Genomic DNA, 14305 nt, shown 5'->3' with positions numbered 1-14305 from the left:
CTCGAGAGGCTATTCGTGTTCTTTGATTTGTTAGTTAAGCCTACTTTTGGGTCACGGTGATACGTACATTTAGGGAACACGGTAGTGCAATTGAGTGGGAGCGCTATCATAAACATGGAATCTATAGCTTCTATCTGGCGAATAGTAAGTAAAGGATGATCTCCTTCGAGCTTGACCAAACGAAAATAAATGGTGGAGATCTCATTTCACATAAGCTGAAATATCATTTATACGGGGTTAAGTGTTTTAAGGATTAAATACATTGTAGGGTGTAACGGTAATCTAATCCATTTACAATGTAGATCATTCATATAGATGATCATTGATCAAATTAGGATTATAACAATGGATAACTAATGATGTGTCTATATGGTGGAACATATAGAGCATTCTATATACTGAGAGTGCAATTCTAAGTTCTATGCGTGGATTCAACGAAGAATTAATAAGTTAGTGAATTTTAGTAATAAATTCTTGATCTACTTATTGGAAGCTCGGTTATATAGACCCATGGTCCCCCCACTAGCTGAGATAATATTGCTTGTAAGACTCATATAATTGGTTTTGATTAATCAATTATAATTCTCAAATTAGACTATGTCTATTTGTGAATTTTTCACTAAGTAAGGGCGAAATTGTAAAGAAAGAGTTTTAGGGGCATATTTGTTAATTATGATACTTTGTATGGTTCAATTAATAAATATGATAAATGATAATATTATTTAATAATTATTTATAGTTATTAAATAGTTAGAATTGGCATTTAAATGGTTGAATTAGAAAAATTGGCGTTTTTGAGAAAATCAGATGCAGAAAAGATAAAACTGCAAAATTGCAAAAAGTGAGGCCTAACTCAACATGTATAGGGCCGGCCACTTTTGTAGGGTTTTTCCCTCTGATATTTTCATTATTTTAATTCCAAATAATTCAAACCTAACCCTAGTGGAATGCTATAAATAGATAGTGAAGGCTTCAGGAAATTAACACTAAATTTTATACACTTTTCATTCAGAAAAACTGAGCCTCTTTCTCTCTCCCTATCTTTGGCCGACCACTCCCTCTCTCTCTTCCTCCTTGAGATTTCGAAATACTTAGTGTTAGAGTAGTGCCCACACACAGCAAGTGATACCTCAATCATAGTGAGGAAGATCGTGAAGAAAGACTTTCAGCAAGAAGGAGTTTCAGCACTAAAGAATCAGAGAAAGAGATCCAGGTTCAGATATTGATAATGCTCTGCTACAGAAAGGAATCAAGGGCTAGATATCTGAACGGAAGGAGTCATATTATTCCGCTGCACCCAATGTAAGGTTTACTAAACTTTATATGTGTTTATTTCATCGTTTTAGAAAGTTCATATTTAGGGTGTTAATCAACATACTTGTGAGTAGATCTAAGATCCTGGTAAAATAATTTCCAACACATGCCATGTCAGGTGGACAAAATTTAGGATAACAAAAGAAAATGAAGGTAAGCTAACATTGTATTGATTCTAAATATGGAGCTTACAAAATATGATTTTCCAACTTCCTTACAAGTCTTAGAGGGGGCTATTTATACTTGAGCTCTAATGGCTCTATGTTACAAGTGGTCCTAAAGGGAATCAAACACACTTTGACTGTACATCCAAAGTCAGCATTGCAGAAGGGTAGTTAAGGTAGTAGTTGTTGGGTTCCAAGCCGTGCTGACACATGTGCATTACGTCTCTACTACCATTTGTACAACAACTGATGTTGTAGGCTTTTAGAGGCGTTGGGTGTACTCCAAATGGTTCCCTGTAACACCCTAACTAACTTAGGCGTATTACGTGATTTTTAAACGTACTGTGCAGCTCGTTGCTAATCAACGAGGTTTATGGAAAAACGTGATTAATTAAAATTTTGCTTTTTAATTAAACTTATAAAATAGTATTACAAAAGACTCGGGATCCCGATTATAAAAATATTTACAAAAAGTTTAACTGTTTAACTGTTACATAAAAATAAAGGTCGTCTAACGACCAGTTACAAAATCAGCCTTGCTGTCCCGAGGATCGTACGCTCCAGGCCTAACCGCCCCGACATGTACAATCTCATAAGCTCGCTCACGGTCCATCAGCTATAGCCTTGCCTTTACCTACACATAAACGTAAACTGTGAGTCGACAGACTCAGTAAGAAAAGCATAATAATATCATACATAATTCTAACTGTCGTGTCCAACACGATACTGAGTCCCGCTATTGCCATGTCCAACATGGTACTGAGCCACTACTGCCATGTCCAACATGGTACTGAGTTTTGAACTTTCATAGGGACGGTACTATTGACAAGTATCCTCCTGATCGGTCGAACCGGTCATACTCCGGCTGTTGGTCATACTCCAGCCTGTACCGACGGGATAGGTCAATGGCACGGAACCACCAACCAAATGTCAGCCTGATCGGTCGAACCGGCCATACTCCGGCTGCTGGTCATACTCCAGCCTGTACCGACGTGACAGGGTTGGATGGTTCGAAGCCTATATACATAACTAATGTAATCTAGCAGGCTTCCTACATGCACACAAAACATGTAATCTACATATGCATACTGTTATACTAATCTTACCTGGATTCCGAATTCAGGTGTGCCGGTCAACCTGACTGGAACTGAAGCTGAGCGGCGGATTACTGGCTCCTAAACCATAAAAATCACAACGCTATAAGTGACACGCTAAATCACTTCTCGGGGACTTAAACTAGGAACTAAAAGTTTCCCTATCGATAAAAAGCATGGCAATACCCCTAAAAACATAAAAACGAGGAAAACACGGGTTCTGAAAAATTCCCCAACCGGTAGACCGGTTGCCCAACCGGAATTCCGGTTCTGGGAAATTCAGGACCCTTATCCGGAATTCCGGATGCACAACCGGAATTCCGGTTCCTCGCAGGCAGCAACATCAAATTCTCATAACTTGCACAATTCAACCCCAAATCACCTCAAACTTTCCAGACCTGTTCTATACCTTCCCTATAACATTTCTAAGGCCTCAAACTAACCCAGAAATCACAGAAGCAAAAATCACCATTGGAGCTCAAGCTTTGAGTTCTAAACTCAAACTTGAGCAAATCCACCTAACAAGCAATCAAACCAACTTAGTTCTACATAATCAAGCTCAAAATAACCTCTGGAAACTCAAGCAAACATCCTCAACATCACAGCAACAAAATATAACCTTTTCTCTCAAAAATCACATATTTGCATAGAAAATTCAAAGCTTTGACCAACCTAAATAACATGCTTCAAACAGCTCAATTAACATCAATTAAACATGCTTTAAACCTCAGAAATCAACAACCAAACACAAAGAATAACAATACCACAAAAGCATGCATTTTACTCAACTTTTCACCATTTTTTTCAAGAAAACAAAGGAGAACAATTAGGAAATACATACCACAATCAAGAGTACCCAAAGTTAGGAAGAATCTAGCTAGAATTTGATGGAAAAACCCAGCCTTTGAAACCCCATGCACCAGCCGAAATAGAGAGAGAGAATGAGAGAGTTCTTTTGAAATTTTCTTTCTTTTTTCTAAACTTAGTATTTTTGTGAAAAATGAAAATGAAATAAACTAACCAAGCATTATTCATTTCAGCCAAGATAATCATTTAAAATAAACATTTAATCCATTTAATAAATCACATAAGACAAAACACTAATGGGGCAAAAAGACCATTTTGCCCCTCCACCACAAAATCACATAAAAATCACTAAAGGGGTATTTTTGGGAAATTCTAAATTCCCGGCCATTCCCGACATTCCCAATGTCTAAAACCCGTCCCCAAACTACTAGCATACTAAGTTGTGATTTCTACTGAGCCAAACCCCGAGTTCCAAAATACCGGGCACCGGAATTACAAAATAGGCAAGCTACTGAATAACATAAATAACAGTATAATAAATTATTTAAATAGCTATAAATAATTTCATAATTAATCATAAACAACTGCTAATTTCCAAATTAACTAAGCGGGCTTTACAACTATCCCCCCCTTTAAAAGGATTTCGTCCCCGAAATCTAACCTGAATAACTCTGGATATTGAGCTCTCATATCTGACTCAAGCTCCCAGGTGGCTTCCTCCACCTTGCTGTTTCTCCAGAGAACCTTGACCAATGCTATGGTCTTATTTCGAAGGACTTTATCCTTTCTATCCAGGATCTGCACTGGCTGTTCCTCATAAGTCATGTCTGGCTGAAGCTGAAGACTCTCATAACTGAGTATATGAGAGGGGTCTGAAACGTATTTTCTCAACATTGAGATATGGAATACGTTGTGAACTGCTGATAAGGCTGGAGGCAATGCTAACCGATATGCCACTTGACCTATCTTTTCGAGAATCTCGAAAGGTCCTGTAAATCTAGGGCATAACTTGCCTCTTTTCCCGAAACGTTTAATCCCCTTCATCGGAGATACTCGCAAAAACACATGGTCCCCTACTCGGAACTCAACATCTCTGCGTTTCGGATCTGCGTAACTCTTCTGTCTGCTCTGTGAGGCAAGCATTCTAGCTTTTATTTTCTCTATTGCCTCGTTGGTCCGCTGAACTGACTCTGGACCCAGGTATTTCCTCTCCCCTGTCTCATCCCAGTGGATAGGGGATCTAAACTTTCTACCGTACAACAGTTCATAGGGAGCCATCCCTATAGTACTCTGATAACTGTTGTTGTACGAAAATTCTATCAACGGTAGATATTTACTCCATGAGCCTTCAAAGTCCATAACACAGGCTCTCAACATATCCTCCAATATCTGAATTGTCCTTTCGGACTGACCATCTGTCTGAGGATGGAATGCTGTACTGAATTTTAGCCTTGTACCCATTGCCCGTTGCAAACTTTGCCAAAATTTGGAGGTGAATTTCGGATCCCTGTCCGAAACTATAGACTTCGGTACCCCGTGAAGTCTCACTATCTCTCTGACGTACAGTTCTGCTAACTGATCCACTGAAAATGTTGTTCTAACCGGCAGAAAATGAGCAGATTTCGTAAATCGATCCACCACTACCCAGATGGAATCAAATAAGCCCGTGGTCCTGGGTAACCCGACCACAAAATCCATCGTAATATCTTCCCATTTCCATTCTGGTAGGGTTAGAGGCTGCAACAACCCTGCTGGTCTCTGATGTTCAGCCTTAATCTGCTGACAAGTGAGGCATCTCGATACGAATTCTACCAAATTCTTCTTCATACCGCTCCACCAGAAGTACGGTTTCAAATCTTGGTGGTGCCGGGATGCAGAGAATACGGGGTAGAATGAGCCTCCTCAAAGATCTCATTTCTAAGTTCCACACTGTTCGGAACACAAACTCTGGCTTTATACAAAAGCATCCCACTATCTGACACTGAAAAGTCCTTGGCTTGACCAGCCAACACCTCATCTCGGATTTTCACTAACTCCGGATCTGTCATCTGAGCGACTTTTATTCTTTCCAACAGATCCGATTGCAGCGTCAAGTTGTGAAGCTGACCTACCACAAACTCAATGCTGGATCTAACCATATCCTCTGCTAGCTGAGGTGAGATCTGAATCATACTAGCTACTTGCCCGGGACCCTTTCTGCTCAGGGCATCTGCCACTACATTGGCTTTTCCGGGATGATAGAGGATCTCGCAATCGTAATCCTTCACCAATTCCAACCAACGCCTTTGTCTCATGTTCAAATCTTTCTGAGTAAAGAAATACTTGAGACTTTTATGGTCGGTATAGATCTCACACTTCTCCCCATAAAGGTAATGCCGCCAAATCTTCAGTGCAAAAACCACTGCGGCCAATTCTAAATCATGAGTCGGGTATCGCTGTTCATAATCCTTTAACTGACGGGAGGCATAAGCGATGACCCGATCGGCTTGCATCAATACACACCCCAAACCCTGTTTGGATGCGTCACAGTAAACTACGAACTTCTCCTTGTCCGAAGGCAAAGCTAGCACTGGAGCAGTAATCAACCTCTGCTTTAGCTCCTGAAAGCTAGCTTCGCACTTATCTGACCAAATAAATCTCTGATTTTTCTTTGTAAGCTCGGTTAGGGGCATTGAGATTTTGGAGAACCCCTCCACGAACCTACGATAGTACCCAGCTAATCCCAAGAAGCTTCTGATCTCTGTCACTGTTTTCGGTCTCGGCCAATCCCTGACGGATTCAATCTTCCCGGGATCCACCTTGATCCCATCTTTACTCACAATGTGCCCTAGGAAGGACACTTGAGACAACCAGAACTCACATTTCTTGAACTTGGCGTAAAGCTTATGTTCTCGAAGTCGTTGCAGTACCATCTGAAGATGTAACTCATGCTCCTCTTCTGATTGAGAGTACACGAGGATGTCGTCGATAAACACAATCACACAGATATCGAGGAAATCCTTGAATACTCTATTCATCGTGTCCATGAATGCTGCAGGAGCATTGGTTAGTCCGAATGACATAACCAGAAACTCGTAATGTCCATACCTAGTGCGGAAAGCCGTCTTCGGAATGTCCTCCTCTCGGATTCTCAACTGATGATAACCCGAACGGAGATCAATCTTAGAAAAGACCGTCTTCCCCTGAAGCTGATCGAACAAGTCATCGATCCTAGGTAATGGATATTTATTCTTCACCGCCAGCTTGTTCAGTTCCCTGTAGTCGATGCACATCCTCATAGATCCATCCTTCTTCTTGACGAACAAAACCGAGGCTCCCCAAGGTGATACACTGGGCCGAATGAACCCTATGTCAAGCAACCCTTGGAGCTGAATCTTTAATTCCTTAAGTTCAGCTGGAGCCATTCTATATGGGGCTTTGGAAACCGGTTCCACCCCTGGTGCCAAGTCAATCACGAAATCAATCTCCCGCTGAGGTGGTAACCCTGGAAGTTCTTCGGGAAAAACGTCCAAAAATTCCCGAACCACTCTGATGTCCTCTGGCCGAATGGTATCTGGCCGAGTGGTGTCCACCACCACGGCCAGAAACCCTAAGCAACCGCCGTGCAACAATTCTCTCGCTGACATAGCCGAGATCACCGGGATCCGAGATCCCTGAACCGAACCAACAAATACAAATGGTTCTTCACTTTCCGGTTGGAAGACCACCATCTTCCTTTTACAATCAATGCTCGCCGAATATTTAGATAGGAAATCCATTCCTAAAATAATATCGAATTCGACTAAACTCATCTCTATCAGATCAGCGCTTAACTCTCTACCATCTATCCTGATCGGCATAGACCTAATCCACCTATTGGAGATAACCAATTCTCCGCCAGGTAACAGGGTTCCAAACCCTGATTCATATCTATCATAGGGTCTACCCAATTTACTAAAGACTCTGGCCGCCACATAAGAACGTGTCAAACAGCACTGAATATAGCGAGTTGTTAATAGAAAGCTGACCTGTGACAACTGATGGGCTGGCATCTGCATCAGCCTGCGTGATAGCGAACACCCTGGCTGGAGTGGGTATCGTTGGAGCTCTCAGTGCCTCTGGTCGGAGCTGGGGACATTCCCTCTTGAAGTGTCCGGGCATGCCACAATGAAAGCATCCCTGACCTTTGCACTCGCCCCGATGGTGCCTCTTGCAGCTAGGGCACTCGGGATAGGAGAAGCGGGTCTCAGTACCACCAGGACGACTCCCTCTGTTCTGGTTCCCCCGGAACCTCTTGTTCTGACTCGAGCCACCGGAAGCAAGTGGGTGCTCTCTTCCTCGATCAATGGCCGAACCACTACTCCCCCGCTATAGCCCGATGCGGGAGGGGTAGGAGCCCCGCCACTAACCGAGTACCGGGCCGATTCTCCGACATACACCCCACCGCGCCCCGCGCCTCGCAAGTGCCTTCTCCACCATCCGAGCATAGGTGGTGCCGTCGTCCGTGGTGATCATCGTGGTCATGCACGATCTTGGGGTTCAACCCGTCCGGATACTTCTCCTTCTTGCCGAAGTCGGCCTAAGCACAATTCCCGAGGCTAACCTCGCCAACCGATCAAACTGAGTAGTATACTCAGTGACGCTCATGTTCTCCCGCTGGGTCAGGTGAGCGAACTCTTTCCTCTTGGCGCTTCTGACCGCCTCATTGTAATACTTTGCGTTGAAGAGTTCCTGGAACCTTTCTGAGTCATGGTGGTGACGTCATGGATCCGAGACACCATGTCCCACCGGACCAACGCGTCCTCCCGGAACCGAAACGTGGCGCACACCACTCCGTCGTTACGGTGACACCCATGAAATTCAGAATTTTGGTGATCACCGTCAGCCATTGCTCGGCTTTCATCACGTCCGGACCTCCCAGGAATACTGGAGGTGCTTGCTTCCGGAACCGCTCATACAATGGTTCCAATCTATGGGCCGCCACCACTATCTCGGCCTGGGCAGCAGGGGCAGGTGCCACTGGAACTATGGGCACTGGAACTGCAGGAGCACCCTGCTGTCTCAACCTCTGAATCTCGAGGTCTTGTTCTTCGATCCGGGCTTGCATTTCCGCAAACCGCAACTCCCAGTTCGGGGCTCCCTGATCGGCTGGGGGAGCCTGGGCAGCCTGTGGCGGGTTCTCATCACCCCGGCCACGAGCCCTGCCTCGGGGACCTCTACCTCGGCCCCTAGCAGGTGGGGGAAACTGAGCTCCCTGTCCTTGGTTCGACCCTACGGAGTTGCCCAGACTCCTGGTAGTCAGCCTGGCGTCCATCTGATTAGAACCGCCTGCGAAACCAAGAGTTGGCATATCAGGTCGTATTCAAGGAGAGCTTACTAATGCCGCTTAATTTGGAAATTAAAAACGAAACATGCGCCTATTCTACTATCAGGCTACTAACATGCTTCCTAACAGGCTTTTCTTTTTCATAACTGAATAAAATAAACTACTAAAGCAATAAAGGCTTACTGAACCGTGAACCGAGCTAACTGCTGATGATGATTGTACATGTCGTGACGATCTTCGGAAGACAACCTGGCAGCTCTGATACCAAATTGTAACACCCTAACTAACTTAGGCGTATTACGTGATTTTTAAACGTACTGTGCAGCTCGTTGCTAATCAACGAGGTTTATGGAAAAACGTGATTAATTAAAATTTTGCTTTTTAATTAAACTTATAAAACAGTATTACAAAAGACTCGGGATCCCGATTATAAAAATATTTACAAAAAGTTTAACTGTTTAACTGTTACATAAAAATAAAGGTCGTCTAACGACCAGTTACAAAATCAGCCTTGCTGTCCCGAGGATCATACGCTCCAGGCCTAACCGCCCCGACATGTACAATCTCATAAGCTCGCTCACGGTCCATCAACTATAGCCTTGCCTTTACCTACACATAAACGTAAACTGTGAGTCGACAGACTCAGTAAGAAAAGCATAATAATATCATACATAATTCTAACTGCCGTGTCCAACACGATACTGAGTCCCGCTACTGCCATGTCCAACATGGTACTGAGCCACTACTGCCATGTCCAACATGGTACTGAGTTTTGAACGTTCATAGGGACGGTACTATTGACAAGTATCCTCCTGATCGGTCGAACCGGTCATACTCTGGCTGCTGGTCATACTCCAGCCTGTACCGACGGGATAGGTCAATAGCACGGAACCACCAACCAAATGTTAGCCTGATCGGTCGAACCGGTCATACTCCGGCTGCTGGTCATACTCCAGCCTGTACCGACGTGACAGGGTTGGATGGTTCGAAGCCTATATACATAACTAATGTAATCTAGCAGGCTTCCTACATGCACGCTAAACATGTAATCTTCATATGCATACTGTTATACTAATCTTACCTGGATTCCGAATTCAGGTGTGCCAGTCAACCTGACTGGAACTAAAGCTGAGCGGCGGATTACTGGCTCCTAAACCATAAAAATCACAACGCTATAAGTGACACGCTAAATCACTTCTCGGGGACTTAAACTAGGAACTAAAAGTTTCCCTATCGATAAAAAGCATGGCAATACCCCTAAAAACATAAAAACGAGGAAAACACGGGTTCTGAAAAATTCCCCAACCGGTAGACCGGTTGCCCAACCGGAATTCCGGTTCTGGGAAATTCAGGACCCTCATCCGGAATTCCGGATGCACAACCGGAATTCCGGTTCCTTGCAGGCAGCAACATCAAATTCTCATAACTTGCACAATTCAACCCAAAATCACCTCAAACTTTCCAGACCTGTTCTATACCTTCCCTAGAACATTTCTAAGGCCTCAAACTAACCCAGAAATCACAGAAGCAAAAATCACCATTGGAGCTCAAGCTTTGAGTTCTAAACTCAAACTTGAGCAAATCCACCTAACAAGCAATCAAACCAACTTAGTTCTACATAATCAAGCTCAAAATAACCTCTGGAAACTCAAGCAAACATCCTCAACATCACAGCAACAAAATATAACCTTTTCTCTCAAAAATCACATATTTGCATAGAAAATTCAAAGCTTTGAACAACCTAACTAACATGCTTCAAACAGCTCAATTAACATCAATTAAACATGCTTTAAACCTCAGAAATCAACAACCAAACACAGCAATAACAACAGCCACAAAAGCATGCATTTTACTCAACTTTTCACCATTTTTTTTCAAGAAAATAAAGGAGAACAATTAGGAAATACATACCACAATCAAGAGTACCCAAAGTTAGGAAGAATCTAGCTAGAATTTGATGGAAAAACCCAGCCTTTGAAACCCCATGCACCAGCCAAAATAGAGAGAGAGAATGAGAGAGTTCTTTTGAAATTTTCTTTCTTTTTTCTAAACTTAGTATTTTTGTGAAAAATGAAAATGAAATAAACTAACCAAGCATTATTCATTTCAGCCAAGATAATCATTTAAAATAAACATTTAATCCATTTAATAAATCACATAAGACAAAACACTAATGGGGCAAAAAGACCATTTTGCCCCTCCACCACAAAATCACATAAAAATCACTAAAGGGGTATTTTTGGGAAATTCTAAATTCCCGGCCATTCCTGACATTCCCAATGTTTAAAACCCGTCCCCAAACTACTAGCATACTAAGTTGTGATTTCTACTGAGCCAAACGCCGAGTTCCAAAATACCGGGCACCGGAATTACAAAATAGGCAAGTTACTGAATAACATAAATAACAGTATAATAAATTATTTAAATAGCTATAAATAATTTCATAATTAATCATAAACAACTGCTAATTTCCTAATTAACTAAGCGGGCTTTACATTCCCAGTCGTATGTTACACACTATACCATTGCACCTACGCGGTTGCTTCAAACTTGTGTGTATGTGTGTGTGGGGGCTCCTCTAAGTGATTCATTATTCAAGGTGTTGAAAATCTTTTACAAGGATCTAGATTTACTACCAAGTATGTTTCATTAACATCCTAATATGAATTCTAAAACAATGAAATAAACACATAAGAGTTTAAGAAAACCTTACATTGGGTCCAGCGGAATATAATGACTCCTTCCATTCAGATCTCTAGCCCTTGATTCCTTTCTGTAGCAGAGCATTATCAAGATCTGAATCTGGATCTCTTTCTTTCCTTCTTTGATGCTGATTTTCCACAATCTTACATACTATGATTGAGGTACCACTTGATGTGTGTAGGCACTACTCTATCACTCAAGGGAATTTCGAAATTAGAAGAGAAGAAAAGAGAGAGAGGGGCGGCTAGGCTTTTTCTGAAAGAAACAAATGTGCAAAGTCATCAGTTTCCTGAAGCCAACACTTTCTATTTATAGAATGCCCTCTAGGTTTAGGTTAGAATTGTATGACATTAAAATAATGGAAAAAATAAAATGGTAAAAGGATTTGCATAGTGGGCGGCCATTTAAGGAAATTGGGCCTCACTTTGCAACTTTCCCATTTTGTTATTTCTCATTCCTATTTTCTTAAAAATGCCAATTTTCCAATTTAACCTTTTAAATGCCAATTCTAATTAATTAATAACTAAAATTAATTATTAAATAATATTGTCATTTAATATATGTATTAATTTAGGCATATAAAGAACCTTAATTAATAAATAAAACTAGAATCTCTTTTCTTTACAATTTCGCCCTTGCTTAGTGAAAATTCATAAAGTAGACATAGTCTAACTTTAGAATTATAATTGATTAATTAATATCAATTAACTGAGTCTTACAAGCAGTATGGTCTCAACTAGTATGGGGACCATGGGTCTATATAACCGAGCTTCCAATAAGTCGAACCGAATTTACCAAGTAAATTCCCTAACTTATTAATTCCTTATTGAATCCACACTTAGAACTTAGAATTGCACTCTCAGTCATATAGAACGCTCTATATGTTCCACGATATAGACACGTCATTAGTTATCCATTGTTATAATCCTAATTTGATCATTGATCCTCTATATAGATGATTTACACTGTAAAGGTATTAAATTACCGTTACACCTTACAATGTATTTTATCCTTAAAACACTTAACCCTGTATAAATGATATTTCAGCTAAGTGAAATGAGTACTCCACATTTATTTTTGTTTGGTTAAGCTCGAAGGAAATCATCATTTACTTTCTATTCGATAGATAGAAGCTATAGATTCCATATTTATATTAGCGCTCTCACTCAATTGCACTACCGTGTTCCCAAAATGTACGTATCACCCTGACCAAAAAGTAGGCTTAACTAACAAATCAAAGAACACAAATAATACTCTTGAGATTGAACCTAATCATATCAGGAATAAGATCATTTGATCTAGGATCAACAGGTGCTAATGAATTGAATAGATATTACGGTAAACTCTAATATATCTAATCAAAGTTCAATATCGGTCCCTTCCGATGTATACTCCATACATCCGATACTGGTAAACTTTGCCAATGTCCTGGAAAGGACATAACATTTTTCCAAGGTGTAAGAATACCTATCGCTTATTATACCATGTCAGTCTAAATCCAGTGTTCTGACAAATCAGGGAATAAACTTTCGAACATATAATTAAGATTATATTCCACTGTGCTGACAACACTATAATCATTAAAAAATTCATATGTTCTGGACTTAAATGGAATCCATACATTATATATATAATCATGAAATAAATCATGTGAACCATACAACATAAAATGTTATTTCTGATCTTTATTAATAAGTAAATCTGATTATATTGAAATGGGTTTTATTTAGGACACAAAACCCAACACAAGGATTATGATACATTGGTGACGTGAATGAGGTGAGAGAGGGACTTGGGGTTGCTTAAATGGTAATTGTGCGATAAGGCCTCGCTTCCCTCGAACTATTCTTGGCCTTGAGGTGGAGCTCCGAACGGCTGGGGGGGGGGGGTCCCTGGCACCTCATGTGTGGCCGAGCAAGGGGGTCCCTCGCTCCTTGCGTGTGGTCGAGCGAGGGGGTCCCTCGCTCCTCATGTGTGGCCAAATGAAGAGGGTCCTTCGCATCTCGCATGTGGCCGAGCGAGGGGGTTCCTCACATCCCGTAGGCCATTAGCGAGGGGGTTCCTCGCATCCCGTAGCTCGCGAGCGAGGGGGTCCTCACACCCTGCAGCCCACGAGCGAGGGGGGTGCCTCCCACCTCGCGCGTGTGTGCCCCGAGCTTCATGATGTCTCCCATTCGACACCTCTCGTACGTCTTATTGACTCTAACCCATCTTTGATTCATAATCTTTTGTATTGTTAATTTTTAATATCAACAAACTACATTTATAAAATTTTACACTGCAAATTTAACTCCAGCTTGTAAAAAATCTACAATCCCACGATCTCACACAAAAGGGTGTTAATCCCGCACAACAAATACTTTTTTATATATAAAAGACTAATTTGAATTTTTACCTCGTGAATTTTGGTATATACTAAATCGTGAATTTTGAATTTTTCAAGTTGTTAATTTTTTGTAACTATTGAGATTGTCGAATTCAAGGATTTCTTTCTAATTCTGTTTAATTTTACGAACATGGCGATTGTTTAGGTACTAAATCGTGCTCTATGGACTTTAATATGTACCAAATTGTAACCCCAAGCTTTTTCACCTACGTAGATATTTGTTAGTAAAATTGAACCAAAATTTTTAAATGTAACAATCTTAATAATTTGAGAAGAACATTTAAGGCCTTAAAAAATTTAAGGCTAATTTGCAATTTTCCCCCCGAACTATGACACTTGCTAAATCGTGCCCCCTGAACTATTTTTGACGTTAAAAATTCGCCTCAAACTATTGACAATGCTTAATTTAAGGTATTCTATAGTGTTCCGTTCATTTTAGTAACGGAGTGATGATGTGGCTGCCATTAGGCAGTTCACGTCATTTTACACATGTAATTTTTTTTTTTAAAATCAAATTAGGGTAAAAAACAAT

This window comes from Cannabis sativa, chromosome 2 (genome assembly GCF_029168945.1).
Source record: "Cannabis sativa cultivar Pink pepper isolate KNU-18-1 chromosome 2, ASM2916894v1, whole genome shotgun sequence".
Lineage (NCBI taxonomy): Eukaryota > Viridiplantae > Streptophyta > Magnoliopsida > Rosales > Cannabaceae > Cannabis > Cannabis sativa.
The sequence above is the reverse complement of the archived record's forward strand: the minus strand, read 5'-3'. Positions refer to the sequence as shown.